The sequence below is a fragment of the Pteropus vampyrus genome, unplaced genomic scaffold (assembly GCF_000151845.1).
Source record: "Pteropus vampyrus isolate Shadow unplaced genomic scaffold, Pvam_2.0 Scaffold123, whole genome shotgun sequence".
Lineage (NCBI taxonomy): Eukaryota > Metazoa > Chordata > Mammalia > Chiroptera > Pteropodidae > Pteropus > Pteropus vampyrus.
Genome location: NW_011888904.1, coordinates 1,015,851 through 1,025,170, shown reverse-complemented (window position 1 = coordinate 1,025,170; position 9,320 = coordinate 1,015,851). Strand labels below are relative to the sequence as shown.

The 9,320-nt window shown below is 32.2% G+C and overlaps 1 protein-coding gene and 1 pseudogene across 2 annotated transcripts in view; both read right to left on the bottom strand.

The window, feature by feature from the left end:
- The window catches only part of ZCCHC7 (zinc finger CCHC-type containing 7), a 189,931-nt gene that overhangs the window by 108,980 nt on the left and 71,631 nt on the right, over positions 1-9,320 (bottom strand). The window lies entirely within an intron of this gene.
- On the bottom strand, positions 1,449-1,567 carry LOC111743829 (annotated as a pseudogene).

Genomic DNA, 9,320 nt, shown 5'->3' with positions numbered 1-9,320 from the left:
CTATCTATCTATATTTCTATCAAATGACAACAGAACACACAAGTCTTCCCAAGTACACATGGAACATCCTCCAGGATAAACTCATAGACTACATGTTAGGCCGAAAAACATGTTTCAATAAATTTTAAGGCTGAATCATAAAAAGTATCTTCTTTGACCACAATGGAAAGAAACTAGAAATCAATGACAAAAGGAAATCTGAAAAACATAAAAAAAAAGTGGAAATTAAAGAATCAATGGAGTTAAAAAGAAATCACTAAGGTAGTTTAGAAAATACTTTAAGACTGAAAACAAAAACACAACATACCAAAACTTGAGATGCAGCAAAAGCAGGTCTGAGAGGCAAATTTATAGCTGAAATGCTTTGCATGATAACCCTCTAATTAGTCTTTCTCCAGCCTCAGGTAATTTCTTTCCAACATATCAAAGATCAGTCCTGAGCCGATCCTTCTGTAACCTACAACTAAAAACTCATCCTTCTGTAACTTGGCTCCAAGGCTGTTATAATTATAGATAAATTTGTGGAGAGCTGGTATCTTAATAATAGAGACTTCCCATCCAGAAATCAGGTATGCTTCTCCATCTTCTTTAACATCTCAGTTGATTTTTATATATATTCTTCATAGATTCTATACATTTCTGTTAAGTTAATCCTGAGGTTGTTTGTTTATTCGCTTTACTATTGAAAATGATACATAGTTTGAAAGGAGATATTCATATCTAATTCACTTTTGAATTCTTTACAGAACTTAGTATAATGCCTTACACAAACTCAACATATTTGTTAATGAGTAAATAACTAGTGCTTCATATTTACATAATATTAATTTCTAAACTTGTAGTTTACAATAAAGCAAAATTTTTAACCATCCACTAAAATCATTTTTAAAAGTCATGCAGGAATCATGTTTTACTCTCCTCCCATTCATTTCCTATATTCGATTGATCAACAAGTCTCATTTTTTTCTTTCACTTTTTCTTGGGTTTACTCTCTGTTCTATTCTCATTTACCTTAATCTTGTTACTCACAACCATGATCTCTACTCACAGAAACTATGTTTTCCTATTTTTAAGAACTGTGTTCTAACCATCCAATGACTCATTCCAAAATTAGTTTCCATGTTCCTCTGCAGAATCCAATATTAACTACCTATATCTTAAAACGGTCCACATTTTGCCTCTATTATCTTTGCCTGTTTATGTATTCTTTGGTATTTTCTCATCTTCTACTATCCTAAATGGGTTCCCTTAGCTATTCTGTATTCACTTATTTGATTTTGGTGATCTAATTCATAATCCTGCCACACTATAGATGATTTAACTATGAAAATCTTATTTGTATTCTGTCCCTTTCTATTTCACTACCACCATCCTTTCTCAGGTCCTTAAATCACTAGTACTATAATGATTTTTTCTTTATTATTATTATTTTATTATTATTTTTTTAATGCCTACAGATCCTGGTATTCCGAGGTGGTCTCCCATCCAAGTACTAACCAGCTCCGACCTTGCTTAGCTTCCGAGATCAGATGAGATCGGGCACATTCAGGGTGGCATGGCCATAGACTATAATGATTTTCTTGTCTCAGGTTTCCCAAACTCTATCCTGCATCCCGATGGGTTAATTGTATTGTCAACATTTTACTAGACCAATTGAAAAACTTTCAACAGCTTTGTGAAGCTTAGAACAGTATTTTTCAAATTGTGCTCCACAGAGCAATAAAGGTTCCACTGATATGCCTCTGTGTCTATTTTGGTGGGACTTGGTAAGTAAAGCTCCATGTTCCTCAATGCCTGAGTCAATTAAGGCAACACTGCTTTAATCTTTTTTTACACACTGAGGTTAGTAGCAACATTCTGCTTGAAGAGACAGTTCCACTGCTTGTGTAGAGAAAAAAAACCTGAAAAAGTTTTAGAGAAAAAAATCCAACTTGCTCAACTTGCATTCAGTCTTCACAAAACCACTCCCCAAAGTCCTTATTTTTCCAATCATATTACTCTATCTTACACTTAATTTTCAACTTAACTGAGACTTCTTTCCTTATTGTTCTTCATACAAAACTTAATGTTTACCTCCACCTCTTTGTTCATTTTCTTTTCCCTGCCAACAACACCCTTCTCTCTACCTCCAGAATTCTACTTACCCAGAATGCCTTATCTTTCAAGGCCCTGCACAAATGCTAGCTAGCTCTGTAAGAAACTTTTCAGGGCTTTAATTTTTCCCTTCTTCAAACTCCCATAGTACTGTCAGTAACTCACATTGGACATAACCATGTGACTAATAACCTTCCTTTTATGATCATCTGTCTTAACAGTCTATCCAGAACATAAACTCCTCAAAAATAAGCGATCAAATTGTAAATCCTACATAGCTTCTGAAGCCCTTAGCATAGGACTGATCAATAGCTGCCTAACTGGTCTCACTGATTATTTGTACAAATAATAATTTCATCACCTCTTTACTCAGGAACATAACATGATTTACAAGGGTCTACCACATCATCTGCCATCTAGTAATCTATCCTCTCTTTCCTTATTAACACAGCCTCATTTCCACTGCTCCAATGATCCCAATGACCTTTACTACACATAGGTTCATTTTATTCTCTACACTTTCCTCACTCAAAGTATGTTCTTAACTTCCTTGATATCTTTTCAAATTCTGTCTAGTCTTCAAAGATCGGTTCAAATCACATTTCTTAAAAAATAAATAGTGAACAAAAAAACCTTCATGGACAATTGACGTCATATTGACTTTCTTTAAACTCCTACCGAACTTATTTTTAGACTTGTATAATCCGAAAATCTACCAGATTATGTCTTAAATGTCCTATAACCATTTCGGATGTAACAATATTGCCTACCCAATTATCTTGGGGTCATGAAGCATTTTTCTATAACAACATTTCCTTTTATATCCTTTAGGACTATTAATAAGCACACAAAAAAACTGGTCTTCAAAAAGTGCTATGAAAATACAGAGGCTGAATGATTAGGCGTAGTTTTAACGAAGATTAGTCCTAAATAGTGTTTTAAAGCAAGAGGAATTGGTCAAGAATTGCTGTTCAGTCTGGGAAGGAAAAGAAATGCACACAGCAGAAATTAAGCCATCTCTAGGAACTAATTTACAGGTATAAGGTTGGTGAGTACCTAATCCAGGAGTCAGAAAACTTTTTATTAAGTGCCAGATAACAAATACCTTGAGCTTTGCATGCTATACAGTCTCTATTATAACTACTCAACTATGCCACAAAGGCAGCTTTAGACAATATGGAAACGAATGAGTGTGACTTTGTTTCAATAAAACTTTCTTTACAAAAGCAGGTGTTGAACCAGAATTAGATAATGGGCCACTCTCTGACCTAGGGCAGCAGTGCTTTCAAGACCTTTTCTGTTTGGTTTTTGTTTTTTAAGAAGTACCTTTTTCTCAATCAAATCTTAAGCATAGTCCCAATCTAAAAGCTATAACAAAATTAAATAAATAAAAATTAAAAATAAAAACTCTAACAATCACCACCACCACCACCACCACCACCACCACCCAGAGTTGCTCTGGTTAAGCAGAAGAGGTAGAAAAGGGGGATGCAGACTACAGAGAGGCCTGCCAGATGACCTCTCTCTAATGTCCACTCTTCCTCCCTCTAAAGCTCTGCAATACAAATTGCAATTGTGTTCAAACCCTTCATTTACAAAGGTGAAAAAAACAGACTCACAGAGGGAGAAAAAATTTATATATGATCACAAAGGAAGCTAGAGCTAGTGGTAAAATTACAATCTAGACTTCAACTCTTGACTGTATGCCCTAACCATTACCATGATAGTTAACTTGGGGAGTCAGTTAGAAGTAAAGTAGAAGGTAAAAGCACTTTATTATGGCTTGTGATTTCTGATAGGACCTTATTATTCTGATCGGATTTGAGGGTTTAAATCCACAGTGACTTCTTTTATGCCCTTTACCGTTAGATCTGTTACTTATCACAAACAGATCCAAACAAAATTCCAGAATTTTGAAGGAGGTATAACAGTAAGTAGCTTGTGATCCTTGCTATAAAACTATGATTAACAATTCAATGGCCTTACATTTGTCCCTGTTGCATAGAGGTCACTGATACACTGTAATATCATAATCTGTCAGAAAAAAACTAGAAGAGGGTTAAATCTAAAGGATCAATGACTTGCTTTAGAACAGAATTTTCGAAGTACACATAAGCAGAGATTTTAAATAGAATATTAATTCAAGATGATTATCATTGGAAGTGAAATATTTAGGAAAAAATGACATTTTTATATTCATTGTAGGGTTACTGCTGACCCTAAAATATAACCCTGACAATTCATTACATTTCTCTGCCTAAGTTGCATGTAAATATCTTTAGAATTAATTCACCTTTACTGAAGGCTAAGGCAGAAGAGAGTTAACTTTGGATAGTGAACATACAATGCAATACACATATGATGAATTACTGAACTGTACGCTTGAAACTTGTATAATTTTATTAACCAATAAAATTAATTTTAAAAAAGGTTGCTTGAATTCCTAAAAATTGTTATAATTTTTTAAATGACTGAGATAGAGTAAATCAGAAAACCAAATAATCGTAAAATAACACGTTTATAGCATATATTGCTTGCCTCACTGAAAATGGTTTGAGAATGCAAATGAGGAATTACTGAAATTTCTCTCATATGCAAGAAACATATTTCTTTTCACATTCACAAATATTGTTTTCAAGAATCATAAATAAGATCATTATGTAAAAAAATTATTTCACTATTAAAAAATTACATTTGTTTCCACAGTAGGATTATCTCGTCTATAAGGAATAACTTTCAGAAAGGAATAACTTTCAGAAATTTTATCAATTTGTCTCCTGAAGTCACTGTAAGATGGATACACCTATAGCAAATAAAGAATAAAAAAGCCTGGTAGGAATACTGTTGGAAATGTAAAATAACTAGTAATAATTAAGTACTAATACTAACAACAGTGACAGAGGACTTGACAGAAAGTACATTTTTAGTACTTTCCCTCTGTTTTTAGTCAATATGACTAATAGATTTCAGATTCAATAATTTAAAATTATTTTGTTAGAAATTATCCCAACTTACAGAGTCAAAAATACTTAAATAAGAACTTTAAAAATAAAAAGGAGGCTTTTATGTTAAACAGTTAACATAAAATCAAATGTATGCTCTCATTATAATTACAAGAATTCCTTTCTTGATTTCTCTAAAGAAATAAGTCTTAACAGAAAATTTTATATTAAAATAATGTTGTGGGTAATTAGTACACTGTTATCCTTATGAGATAAACATATCTTCTAACTATTTACAGTAGTTAAAATTGGAAAGGGGTAAAATAATATCTCACAATAATATGTTGAAATTTCTTTCAGGTGCAAGAAACACACATTTCCTTTCATGGTCACAGACATTTTTCTGTGGCTCAGAAATATAATCACTCTATAAGGCAAACCATATATTATCTAAGAGGCAAGAATGAAAATTACAGAAAATGCTATATGCTCTTGTTAGTAAAGAAATACTTATATTACTTAGAGCAAAAGACAGGCGTTTAGGATGTCAAGAACAGTTTAAAGCCTCTATGATCAAATAATATTCTCTGAGTCACTACTTTGTTACTTGTGTGGGAGTGTAGCAAAAGGATTATTGCTAATCCTTTAACTGTGAATAATGATTTATTGAACAATTCCTACATAAATTCCAACTGTGACCACAAAATCATACACACTCACAGGCCAAGATATTTTCTCCTCACTGAGATAATAAAATTAAAATGTTAAAAAATATACGTGTGTATACATACAAACAATGTGCAATGAAATCAGATTACAAATTGATTTATATGTATTTAGTAAAGGCCTTTGTGTGTTTATAGCTTTAATTTTTATTTTAATCTTAAAGAAGTCCAAGTGTGGTCCCTCCACTTAGGTATTAATTAAGAGAGGTAACAAATTTCAAAATACTTTCTCAAATAGTTGAGTTTTATTCAGAGAAATAAAAAAGCAAGATATTAGAATGAGGTTAAGTGCATCTTTTGTCAGTAACGTATGTTGCTCCCTCTGGTCTCATAAACAAGCTGCTCCTTTTTGAATACAGCAGACCTTCAATTTAAATTTATGGAAAGACTAAAGCAGGAGAGCCTGCACTCAAACAATTTTAATAACCTATTAAGTTGCGACTTCAGATTCATTTTATAACCATGCTCCTCAGGGAGCTATGCTATCTGGATAAAGATAAAATTTTTTTCCTTTAAAGATAAATAGCATCATTAATCTGCAACATTTCTTTTCTATTATCTTTCGAAATGAGGAGTTATTTTGTTCTGATCTTGAGGTAATTAGCCTTCATTCACTAGCCTGAAAATGTCTGTGTTCTGAAAATTAAAAATGTGTCATTAAGTGGAATTTACCATAATGTCATTTATCTTTATATAGTTCATCAGTGACAGCAATGGGCCTGGGAATCCATCAGCTTTTACCAAGGAAGCATTAAAACAAATTGAAAAACAGAATAATCCCAGGCACTCTTTAACACAGTCAAAGCCATTTGGGTAATTAAATAGTGGTATTTAAAGTTTTAATTTAGATTTCTCCCTCTGTTCATCAGGAGTCAAATGAGATGTTCATATTCATAAATGTTTGTAATAAAAGGTTTCATAAAGTAAGCAGAATATCAATGTTATTAAAATTTAATATAACATAGAAGAGCTTTAATCTACAAAATAAAGTTTTTATTTTCCTGCACCCTATTTTCTGAGATTACATCAGAAATAAACCCTTCCTTCAACTGCCTAGGTTGTGGTATTAGCTTCACAAAGACTTTGATGATCCAAACCTCCAAATAACTACAAGACAATATATGACATGAAATTCAACTTCATTATTGCTAATGTTGGAGAAGAATAATATCTTCACCACCTTAAATTTGTTTTCACTAACTACATCCCTCCAGCAATTACTGTATAGAATTATCAGACATAATTATGAAAATAAATGTTGGCTTGAAAGCTAATGCCAGAGGTTAAAAAAAGAATCTAATGCCAGAGGTTAAAAAAAGAATCTTGAGGTGGGAGGGGAACACACAGGCATTCTGTTACCAGATAACTAATTCCATTTGTATATTGATCAGGAAAACACCATATGAATCAAAAATACAGCTCAAAAATTATATTTTTTTAGTTAAGACATTAAAAATTATTTGAATAGACTTAGAAAAGATCAGCATAATGAATCAGTTAAAAAGGCTAAACTATCATAAAAATATTTCTGATGAATAGAACTTTCAAAATGCACGGCTCATTCAACATAATGAAACATTCACTATTTCCCTTCCTATATATCCATTTGTTTTGGATATATAGGAAGGGAAATAGTGAATGTTTCATGTTCTTTGAAAATGAGTTCTTAACATAAGAACAATCTGACAACATAAAGATTAACTTAATGCAGCATTGCTCACTACTAGATAATTCATATTTTGAACTTTGTGTACTCAAATGTGTTAATGAGTGTTTTGGTATGATTTTAGTTAGCCTGCTGGATAATTTAAGTTTAGAGCTTTGCCACTTAGATATGCAAATGGGGGTTTCAAATGTCTTTGAGGGGAACAAAAATGAGAATAAATGATTATAAAATGTCTATAATTTTCTTGGTTGATGAATTCTAACATACACACACAAATACTACTGAACAAATCTCATACCAAATATTGGTTAAGGACCTAAAAACTTTAATAGTACTTTTTATGTAAACATGTTTATCACTTCCAGTTCTCACTTGGCTTTTCAATGCTGCTGATTTACTTGACATTGAGTCAGAGAAACGTTGTGTTTGAAGACAGAGTGTTATTAAATAAACATATGGTTATATCATATACTTCTTTAAAAGAATATGCAAGAAAATGAATCAGAACATTTTGAACTAAACAACTTTAGAAACAATCAAGTTTCCAACAGAGAAAAGGAAAGGAGATCCCAGAAGGTGAAAACCTGGCATGTTTGTTCAACTGGTCAATAATGGCACAGCTAGGACTAAAATCCATGCATCTAGCCTATGTCTATACGATCATGCCTTGCAGATCAATGATCTAAAATATTTATTCAGTATCTAGAGATGTATAGTCATCAGGTAAAGATATTTCAAACATTAAAAAAAGTACAGTATAAATTTGACTGCTTATTTGACAGAGTATTATGATCCTTTTATCAATAAAGTAATGAACAAAAAAGTTTTCTTTGCCTTGAACAATTTGCTTCTGAAATTTTAACTAGTATTTCTTAATATTTACCCAGATAATTTCTAAGCATTTCTTTCCATAGCCCCTGGACCTACAGATTTTTTGTTGTATTTTGTTATGTTAAGTAAGGGTTGCTTACCTCCCTTAAATAAGGAAAAGGTATTGGTCAAGCCAGGCTGAGCAGTAATGACGTTCATCTCAAAATGGCATAAAGGCAGGATCCTCTGTGGTTTAATTAAAGTTATCACAGAGTTTGAAATTAAATATTGGTCAAATACAAATTCTAAAAAAATTCAAAGTCAAATGATTTGTGATTATCCTCACTATTAAGTTTGCACTGAACATTAATAAACCAATTTCATTTCAAATTTTCATTTCAAATTCTGCACAAAAGTATATTTTCTGCACTCAGATTATAAAAGTGGTAAAAAAAAAAAAAAACCTGAAAATAACTGAATATCCAAGAGTTCAACAAACTCTGAAACATCCACCCTATATATTCTATAAAACATCACACAGTTATTCTATATATTCTATAAAACATCACACAGTTATTAAACAAAAAAGTCAAGCTCTGTATTATTTAACCAAAGAATGTTATATAGAAAAAGTGAAAAAAATATGTCTCAGAGAAGGATGTAAAAACAATGACTCAAACTGTGTGTGTGTGCGTGTGTGTGTGTGTGCGCACGTGTGTGTGTGTGTGTGTGTGTTTAAATGTTCTTTATGAGCATGGAGAAAGGTACAGAATATAGAAGCAGTTAACACTAGTATAGTGTTAGTGTAAAAGTACAGAAACTATTAACACTATGTTTGAGGTATGAGGCGATAAGGAGAGAATGGAAATTATTAACATTTTCTTTATTAATCCTTAGAGGAAAGTAATTCCTCCAATAAGGTGACCTGATCTATTCATTAGATGGGGCCCCTAAAGTAAGACTGAGCTGCTCTAACTGACCGCGAGGCCTTCGAGTTCTATTGTTGGCAGGAATAACTACTATGATTCTCTAATTTTCATTTCATTCCAATGATACAGATAGCCAACTTCAACACCACCACCA